This window comes from Podarcis filfolensis, assembly GCF_964270895.1.
Source record: "Podarcis filfolensis genome assembly, chromosome: 3".
Lineage (NCBI taxonomy): Eukaryota > Metazoa > Chordata > Lepidosauria > Squamata > Lacertidae > Podarcis > Podarcis filfolensis.
The window spans coordinates 98472888-98484122 of record NC_139606.1 but is presented as its reverse complement, the minus strand read 5'-3'; positions in this window follow the sequence as shown (position 1 = coordinate 98484122).

The window sequence follows — 11235 nt, the reverse complement described above, 5'->3', positions numbered from 1 at the left end:
CGGTTGATGGAATCTTTCAAGGAGTTGGAGATGGCGTTTATAAGTGGTCCTTGTTTCACAAGCATATAGTAAGGTTGGTAGTACAATAGCTTTGTAAACAAGCCTTAGAAGGTCCCACTCAGCCAGCAGAGAGTAAGGTTGTCTGATGGAACGGCATATTGCCAAAGCTTCCCTGGCCCACCAGCCAAAAGTTTTGGCAGCATAGCTTTTCCTGTGGCGGATGGCAGAGGAAAATTGAGTGTGTTGGGTGCAATCATGGATCCATCAAATCTAAAACCACCTAATTCTGACATGCCCACACAATCAGTGGAATCAGTGTTAATTGCATCCCGCTGTCATCAGTGGGGGAGGAGGAAGGGACCCCATACCTTCCCATCCTGGCCATAGTGAAATGGCAGGACAATGGATACCATGGCTTCTGCACCCATGGGTTACTCTGCCTAAGAGTGGAACCTTTCTCCTACTGTTGGTGTGCATGCATGAAAGACATTCAGTGTCTGAATGCACTTAAATCAATTTATAGATATGTAGGAAGGTAGATTCCCATCTTATCTTTGCCCACTCTGTCAGGTTCCTCCCTCCATCAACTGTCACCTGGCAGCCACCATTCCATCAGGTTGCAGGACAGGGAGAGATGCGAATAGTGCTGGTCCAGTCACTGGACAGAGTGAGGCAGCCACTTGAGGCAGCAGATGCTGAGGGATGACAGCAAAACCTTGGAGGGTGTAGTGTGCCAAGGTGTCTACCCTACGCCCCAAAGATAGCCTGCTGTCAGTGAATACTTGTTCATGCCCAACTAAATTTGTATAAAGCGTATTTGCTGTTCTTGGTACAAGTGGGTTCAGTATGACTTCAGTATGATTTTGTATTTTAAGTTAATAGGTTTGTTTTATACTAGCACCGGTTTTCTGTTTACATATGTGAGTTTGAGAGGTGTGATATTCAACTAGTTATTCTGAAGTGCATTTCTTTGTTAAGATGTGTTTAAAAGTTTTCAAGATGTTCCAGTTTTAAAAAAAAAATGATACATCATGTATTCCTTTTTATATGTTTTAGATTTCCCAGCAGAATTAAAACTTTTTCCAAAATGCATTGGGAATGAACAACTATAATACACATTTTAGGGCACTTTGGAAAAACATTTCTTTTCTCCCCCCCCCTTTTCCCCCTTTTCTTCCCTTTTCTTTTCTTTTCTTTTCTTGCATCCAGTGCTATCTCTTCCTTGTTTTGGTTATGGTGAGAAGCAACTAAGAGATCTGCAACTTTTGGCTTTTCTTTTCCTTGACCTATTTCCATTGGTCTGTAAGAACTTTGTAACTAAGAACTAGTGTCTTGATTTTTTTCCCCCTCCCTGCAATCTCTTGTCCTCTCAAATTGTGTCTACAAAACTGAGGGCAGGGAGTGTCCCGTTACGGATTTTTGTAAGACACTCCAGAAACCTCTTGTGCTGAAGAGTAAATGCAGTTCCCCTGTTTAGGCAAATGTCCAAAAATTCTGTCATGGGTCTCCAATCCATATTTCAGAGTAACACTTAAGGTTTGGATGAAAGGCTTGGCACCAACCCAGCCTTTGCTTTACCAATCTAATAGTTCATTCCTTCATGGAGTGCAACAGTTTAAGGGCCGAAAAGGCAAGGAACAGTACAGACCATGTGAGTTCTATACAAGTGTAGGTCCCAAGAGTGAAAGAACTTTGCAGGAGGCACTGGATATGTTAGGTAACAACTGGCTCGATATGAAGCAAATACCGTATTTTTTGCACCATAACACTCACTTTTTTCCTCCTAGAAAGTAAGGGGAAATGTCTGTGCGTGTTATGGAGGGAATGCCTACGGGTGGCATGCCTACGGATTTTCCTCCTCTAAAAACTACGTGTGTGCTATGGTCGGGTGCGTGTTATAGAGCGAAAAATACGGTAAGTTCCTTTACCACAAAGACAAAGCATAAAAAAACAGGCCATGAGAACTTTGAAGGAATTATGTTAGTAGCAAAGACAAATTTCCAAAATTTACCATCTGTTAATGACTCTGGACATGGAAAACTTACAAGATATGTTGAGATTGAGACCTAGTCAGAGTTGAGTGATACAGCTTTGGAAAAAACCATGGAATGGCAAATCATTTTGCTTGATGTCAGCACAAGTAAATGAAATGGTAATTAAAATCATATTTTGCAGGCATCTCACATAGGTTAAATGATGCTACATCTCCCAGTCAATTTCTCAGATATGCTGGATATGGGCAAGAATAAGGCACATACTTCCAGCTGTGGCGGAATTGCCCTCAAGTGGCAATTTTCTGAAGTGAGGTGTTGCCCATGAGTTATAAAGCAGTGTGCTCAACACACAAGCCTGGTAATCTTGGCGATTAGCATCACACTCCCCCAAACCCATTTGGAGAGGTGAGCCATTGATATGGTTGCCTTGCCAATACGCTTGTCCAGCTCAGTGCTGATGAAACCCAAGTAGACAAAATCGTCTACCACCTCACCAGTGATGCTTGGAGTGCTAGCAACATCCTGACCAGGAGGCTTGTCTTCATCAGGCTGATGGCCAAACTCTCTTCAGGCTTGGACAAAATGGTTGATGAGCTTCTAGAGTTTCCTTGGAGTGTGCTGTCAAGGCCGCATCATCTGTGAAGAGCATCTCTTCGATAGAGAGAGCAGAGCCTCTGAAGGTAGGGATGCAAGGTATATGAGCTTGTGGTACTCCTAACACCAATAAATACTTTACATTGGAGATGCATGGCTGCTTTCTTTGGAACTTGGGGTTGTATCCAACCAAGTTATACTCAGAGGAGACCCACTGAATTTAATGAACTGGAATAGGGCTGCCATACATCTGGAATTTCCTGGACATATCCAGGATTCGTCCTCCGAAAATAGCATCTGGGCAGAATTTTCAGAAATCAGTTTAAAAGCTAGACAATTTTGAGTGTATTTCACTTTTTGAAATACTGTATGTCAACCCTAAACTGGAAGGAAGAATTCAACAACATGCCAAGGCTGTTGATTCAACATCACCGGTCAGAATGAGCATTTTGGCTTGCCAGACAGAACAATTATCCTGATCCCTCACTCTTCTCCCTCAGCACACTGTTCTCCTGACTCCTTCTACAATCCATTTCATGGAGCCACACAGGATGGAGAGAGGAAAAACCCCAATATGCAAGCAAAGTCTTTGTGCAGGGCTTCCACTGATGAGCCTCATTTAGTTAAATCCAATCCAGAGTTTGTCATATTCTTTTCAATGGGTCTACTCTGAATAAGAGTAACAGTGAATAAAAACCCTCTATTGCTGCCCACTATTGCTGCTCCAATACTTTGGCCACCTCATGAGAAGAGAAGACTCCCTGGAAAAGACCCTGATGTTGGGAAAGATGGAGGGCACAAGGAGAAGGGGACAACAGAGGACGAGATGGTTGGATAGTGTTCTCGAAGCTACAAACATGAGCCTGACCAAACTGTGGGAGGCAGTGGAAGACAGGAGTGCCTGGCGTGCTTTGGTCCATGGGGTCACGAAGAGTCGGACACGACTAAACGACTAAACAACAACATTGCTGCCCACTAAAGAGGCTTTGAAGAAAGACAGAATAATAAGGTGAAATACAGACTTGTGTTTTGTATCCCATTTAATTTTACTTACCTTTGTTATAAATTCTGGGGATTTCTACCATGTGGGTTTTTTACTATGTGAAGTCTCATCTTTTACAAAATTAATAAAGGTTAATTATTTTTTTAAAAGAGTAGACTAAATGCTACAAACAAACATGTTTAGTCTATATTGTTTCCTCTCCTTGTGGAAGGGCTTATAAAAATCCTTCCTGACACTTTCTTCATCAGCCATCCTGTTGGTTTTCCTGGAAGTCTCCACTGCTTTTCATACCAGTGATTATAGTTTTATTCTGGCTTGCATTTTTGGAATGGGAATTGGGAGCATGGTGTTACGGTGACTCTGGGCCATCCTACTCAGAGTAGACCCACTGAAATTAATGGACCCGACTAATTTAGGACTATTAATCTGAATGAGTCTAGTATGAGTAGTACTTAGTTGGATATGACCTTGTATGTTGCACAGATGCCCCTCTTCTTTACATGATTGTCTTCCATGCACTCTAGAATAGCCTAGGAACCCTAGGACAAAAGTGGCAACCCAACAGAGGTACTCATCTGTCACTATTGCTGTTGCAGGCTTCCCTTGTGGTTGGAATGACAAAAGATAGAGAGTTTTCTTGCCTCTTCAAATTCTCAATGGCTGACTGGTTGCCTGGGGAAAGATAAGGACAACATACAGATAATAATGCACTAAGGGTAGCAGCTGCAACCAAAGTTACCTGTGAATGGCCACATGATGAAAATAAATGATTAGGAAAGGATGCCAGCACTGAGGTGTCTTGCCATTCCCCATGTGTCAGCTAGGCTCCCTGACCAATAAATGTGATCTCAGATCTTAGGCCCCCTGGGATCTGCATCTTGTGTGGTGTCACCAGTTGGAAGAGATTATATTGCCATTAAGACAATGTTTCCTGAATTTAACAGTGATCAGGACACAGGTTCAGAGCTCAGACCTGACTACTGAAGGCCAATGTGCCTGAGGCCGTTGGACAGGAACCCCCAGAGAAACCGCCCTCTAGGGCCAACAAAGCCACAGCCCAGACCCTCATGGGCATTTTCCCCTGAGCCCGGAGAACCAGATGTGTCTCTTCACACATCACCAGTCCAGGAGTGCACCAAGTAGAAGCTATGGAAGAAGAATGGCACCTGTTTTCAGGCCAGATGGTTGGCCTTTTAAGGCTCTGAAATTATCTGTGGGAGATAGAGTCTGGAGGAGGCAATCTGCAGACAGGGGCTAAAAAGCAATACAGTGGTACCTCGGGTTAAGTACCTAATTCGTTCAGGAGGTGCCTACTTAACCTGAAACTGTTCTTAACCTGAAGCACCACTTTAGCTAATGGGGCCTCCTGCTGCTGCCGCGCCGCCGGAGCACGATTTCTGTTCTCATCCTGAAGCAAAGTTCTTAACCTGAAGCACTATTTCTGGGTTAGCAGAGTGTGTAACCTGAAGTGTATGTAACCCGAGGTACCACTGTAGTCTGCTCTCAACATTTGCTGGAGTAAGTCCTCCAAACTTGCCTTTTTCACTGTGGAATCTGGCATTAGTCCAGAACACACACATTCAGTGGAGGAATCTGCGTCAGAACTCTTGCTGCTAGCTACAAATTGTTTTCCTGTCACATAGCCACTTCTCCCCATGTAAGCCCACCCACCAACTGTGCTCTAGTTAGACAGTCAGTCCTGCTGACTATATGACCTATATAACAGGTTTAGATGGCATTAGCTACAGCTAAGTCTTCCTGAAGCTGTTACAAAACTTTGGAACCACTCTCTGGGAAGAGGTCAGGAAAGTTTCTGCACTAATTAGTTACTACAATCACACTCGAATTTGTTATTATTATTATTTTTAAAAAAAGATTTCAGAGACAGCAGCTTCTTGAAAGCCACCCATTGGTCAGAACACTACGGTGGCAGCATCATTCTCAATATGCTTTCCAACTAAACTGGACACAATGATAATTTTCTAGATACCATAATTTCCACTTCATCGTTGTCTACATCAACATTTATCAAACAGTGGGCCTCAAACAGTGTTACAGTCTGCCCACTGTCTCCCTGCTTGCTGGCCCTATGCCCTAGCTGTGCTCTAACTGTTTGGTTAGATCCATGCCAGTACCAGCAACTTATTTACATACTGAGTAAGGCTTTTGACAAAGTCCCCCATGATATTCTCGCAAGGAAGCTAGTAAAATGTGGGTTGAATGAAGTACAGTAACTGTTAGGTGTATTTGTAGCTGGTTGACTGACCGAACCCAAAGAGTACTCATTCATGGTTCTTCATCATCCTGGAAAAATGTGACCAGTGGGGTGCCACAGGGTTCTGTGTCCTGGGTTCGTTGTTGTTCGACAGCATTAAAAATGACTTGGATAAGGGAACTGAGGGGATGCTCATCAAATATGCAGATGACACCAAACTGGGAGAGGTAGCTAATGCCACAGAAGACAGAATCACAATTCAAAATGACCTTAATGGATTGGAGAACTGGCTGCAAGCTAACAAAATTAATTTCAATAGGGACAAATGTAAGGTTCTGCACTTAGGCAGGAAGAACCAGATGCACAAACATAGGATAGGGGACACCTGGCTTACTAGCAGTACTTGTGAAAAAGATCTAGGGGTCTTGGTGGACTACAAGCTTAACATGAGTCAACAAACAGTGTGATGCTGCAGCAAAAAAAAGCTAATGCTATTCTAGGCTGCATCACCAAAAGTATAGTGTCCAGATCAAGGGAAATAATAGTACCGCTCTATTCTGCCTTAGTCAGACTACACTTGGAATACTTTGTCCAATTCTGGGCTCCACAATTTAAGAAGGATGTTGACAAGCTGGAGCGTGTGCAGAGGAGGACAACCAAGATGATCAAGGGTCTGGAAACTAAGGCTTATGAGGAGTGCTTGAAGGAGCTGGGTATGTTTAGCCTGGAAAACAGGAGACTTATAGAAGGTATGATAGCCATCTTCAAATATCTTAAGGGCTATCACATGGAGGAGGGAGCATGCTTGTTTTATCCTGCTCTGGAGGGTAGGACTCAAACCAATGGCTTCAAGTTACAAAAAAGGAGATTCCAACTAAACATTCAGGGGGAAACTTTCTGACAGTGAGCTGTTCAGCAGTGGAACAGACTGGACTCTCCTTCCTTGGAAGTTTTTAAACAGAGGTTGGATGGCCATCTGTCATGGATGCTGTAGCTGAGTTTCCTGCATTGCAGGGGGTTGGACTAGATGACCCTGGGGTCCCTTCCAACTCTAAGATTCTATGAGTAAAGGTGGCGGACAGAGAAATTCAGGGGGACATTCAGGAAGATATGTCTCCCCACTCTGAGGAGAAAGGACCCTAGGTGGTGTTGACAGAAATAAGAAATAAAAGGTTAATAGTTAATTGTTGCTGTTGTTTAGTCATTTAGTCATGTCTGACTCTTCATGACCCCATGGACCAGAGCACGCCAGGCACTTCCACTGCCTCCCGCAGTTTGGTCAAACTCATGCTGGTAGTTTCGAGAACACTGTCCAACCATCTCGTCCTCTGTTGTCCCCTTCTCTTTGTGCTCTCAATCTTTCCCAACATCAGGGTCTTTTCCAGGGAGTCTTCTCTTCTCATGAGGTGGCCAAGTATCTGTCCTTCCAGTGAGCATTCAGGGCTGATTTCCTTCAGAATGGATAGGTTTGATCTTCTTGCAGTCCATGGGACTCTCAAGAGTCTCCTCCAGCACCATACCAACCAATTAATTAATTAATTAACTAAGTGAGAATAGAGGGAAACTGTTGTAGGAGGAAGAGGTGAATGTAAAGGGGCCAGGGAAGAAGAATGAATGAGAAAGTTAGGGGGGTGGAGATAAGGGACAAGTTGTATGTGCAAGGAGAATGGGGGGGAGGAATTCAGGAGAAGGGTAAAATTACTTTGAAAGGAATGTGTAGATAGGAAGGGTCATGGGGAGAAAAAGAAGACGAAGCAACAACATGTGGGAAGATTAATGGAGAGTAATAAGTGGAAACTAGGTAGGGAAAGAGAGAAGCAGAAAAACAAACCTTTTAAAAAAACCTTATTTAAAAATAAATAAATAAAAGTGGATCCCATAAAATAGGTTGTGCTAAATCCCAGGTCTCCAGATGTTGAAGACTATTCACTCATAGTTAAAGGTAAGACAATATAAACAGAAATGTTGACATTTTTGGCCACAGCCAACATTATGCAGGACATCTTCTGTGACTTTACAAAGTGGTATCTGAATGATACATGTCATTGCAAATATGTGTTTATCCCTGGAGGAGCCAGTGTGGTTTGATGGTTACAGTGTTGGAGACCAACCTGGGAGATCAAGGTTCAATTTTTATTTCAACAAAATTTGTATACCTCTTAAGTCCAAATAAAACTTGCAAGTGCGTATAAAATATGCATTAAATCCCAAATCAGCCATGAAGCTCACTGGGTGACCTTGGGCCAGTCTCTGTCTCTCAGCTATCTCACAGCGATGTGTTGAGGACAAATTGGGAAGTGAAAGAACTATGATGCCACCTTGAGCTCTGTGAAGAAGAGGAGAGATATAAATGGAGTGAATAAATAAATAATAATATTCACACTTTACATGCTTATTTTTATTAGTTCTTAAAATAACAAACAAAAGACATGAGTTATTGCAAATATTACCATCAGTATTCAAGCAAAAGAAAACAATACCACCTGACAACATAACCATCAAAAGTTTCATTCCAAAAGGAAATTAAAATTGCCCAATCAATACATTATCTCTTGCCTGGATGGAATATGTTAATTTATTGTCATGTGCAATATTTTTAAAATATTCTGACTAGAGGTAGTAGTCCAATACATTGCAATCAACATTTTCACTCCTATCAAAATATTGGTAACTATTTCCACATTCACATATATCCATGTATCCTTCCAAACATTTTAAAAGTCAATTTACTGGATTTCTTGGAATTGAGTATCCAACAATTTGCTTATTATTTTCTAAGGCTTGCCACCAGAAACCATGGATTTTATAATCTCCTCGATACATGTGTAGACAATCTGCAAGGGAAGCTACACCTCCAGCAATTATTATTAGACAGGCATCAAATTATTATTTGCAAGGCATCAAATACCATTCATGCAATGTCTTGCAATAGTTTTCTTTCAAATGCATTGACAAAAAGTCAAATCTCTGTGTTTCTTTCACATTTTCAGGATTCAGCATGCTTCCCAGGCATAAGAAACTCTCCTGATAAAAATCACAATCTTTTCATGTTCTTTTGAAAGCGGACACACAAACCCATTAAGTTGTGAGCACTGAGCCGGCTAAGTGCTATATAATACACTAAACACTACATTGCCCTTCTACAACCCATCCAAAAAAAAGAAGAAAAAGCTATTACTTCTTATATGCTGGAAATCAATTACAAGATGGAAATTGAAATCATTTTAGTTATTGTGTGCCTATCACTTTTGCTCCATGATGATTGCAAATCTCTTGCAAAATAAAATGCACTTACAAGCTTTTGTCAGTTTTGTACAGCTTAACATCTATAGCAGTAACTAGTCCAACAGCTCCTCTTACTTGCAGGCCCCAGAATACTTAAACCCTGGTGAAATATTGCAAAACAAGCCATCCAGGTACAATGCAATTCCCTTGCTAGCTTTCCCTCCTTTACAATCCTTTCCTCTTAGGATTTCCAAAGGTTGGTATTACTACATGTGGGGCTGGAAAACTCCCTAACGTCTAATACTGTAATTTTACATCTGACATAAAAGCCAAACAGAGACTATCTCTAGACAGAAGATTATAGCTTACAACAGTTCAGTCAAATTCAGACAGTCACTCCTCACTGTGAGTATAAGGCTGAGCCACGTTTCTACGCATGTGATCCATTATAGCAGAGTGGAGGAAAACTGGTATTTTTCTGCTAAGGCTTCAATCCTATTCACATTTGTCTGGGAGTATATTGAACTCAATGGGACTTACCTCTGACTAAAAATATGATGGGGGGAAATACATAAAGCCCATCACACACACACCCAGGGTATATCACACCCTGAAATTCATGGATGGCATCTAAAATTTTGAAATAAAACCAAAAGCTTTAATTGATTAGTTTATACTTAACATTAAGCTAGTGCATATTGGTATATTTATTTATTTATTCTAAAAATTAAGCTACTCACACTGCAATCCTGTGCACACTTACCTGAGAATTAAAGCCATTGAACGTATTGGGACTGCTAAACAAACATGCATAGGACTGTGTTGATTAAGTTTTTAAATTGGATTTTTGATCAGCTATCCCTTTTGACTGGTTCCCTGGCTTATCAGTGGCCCTCAAGATATTGTTGGACTCAAACTCCCATTAGTTGCAGTTGGTATAGCATATGGCCCGAGATGAGAGATGGGAGTCCTACAACAACTGGAGGAAGATAGGTTTCCCATCTCTAGTCTATAATCTGCCCCCAAGGTTTGCAAATTCCTCCAAACCGAGCAGCTTCAAGATAGGCAGTTGTGTTTATAGAGTACCAGTTGATGACCCATCCGATTCTAAATAATGGTTCCCAATAATGATCTTTGTAAGTATGACCACAGATTCATACAAACTGTTGCCACAAAGTGGCAATTGTAACCAATAATGCTTTGGTCAGGCACTTCTTCTTCCAAAGGATTGCTTAGGCATCATTCTGCATCAGTAACTCCCATACATAAGAAGCAACGCTGGAGCTTTATTCAAGCAGCAGACTTAGAATGTGTCTCCAAACAGCAAAGCATGGTTCACACATGCACACTTATCACACAAAGGACCCTGCATGTCTGAACCAGGCATCATAGATTCAACAGTACAGAAGCTTTCAAATCACCTCGCACACAATTGTTTTTCAGTGTAGTTAACACATTCAACAGTGAATTCTTAAGGAAGTACTGTAATCAAGTTATAGAAAATCAAACACAGCAGGTGGTGGTGCATGGTCGTTCTTCTTAGCTAGTAGAGGAATGAGACTGTGATTTTATAATTGTTGGAAGACGCCCAGAGTGGCTGAGGCAATCCAGTCAGATGGGTGGCATATCAATAGTAAATTATTATTATTATTATTATTATTATTATTATTATTATTATTACTACTACTACTACTACTACTACTACTACAGTATTAGCATGCTAACTAGTCATGGGATGCCTGTAATTATTTTCTTCTCTAAATCCCTTTTCCTTTTCTAAGCCCAAAAACAAGGACTATCTTATAATGGTGTTTGCATTTGCAAGCTTCTTTGAGAGCCCTTTTTTCAGCATAAACTTGAGTGAAAACCTATTTCCAACACCTTCCATGGCAGGCACAGATTGTGAGGAATGAGTAGTAATTTTTACATGAATGCGTTTAAGATATGGTTACCAAAAGTCCCCGTTTCCCAGGGACAGTCCCCAAATTTATCGCTGGAATGTCCCCGGATTTCATTTAATGTCCCCGGATTTATATTTTAAGTGTTGTAGTTTTATTAGTAGGCAATGAATGTTGCGTGATTGGTTCAATGGCACAAGACACATCATATGGGGACTTCTGGAGAGGCAAAATGGCGGGCACCACGGCTGCGAGCAGCTCCTGAAGCCAGCCAGAGCCAACTGTGCTACCAGGCTGGCTCTGGGC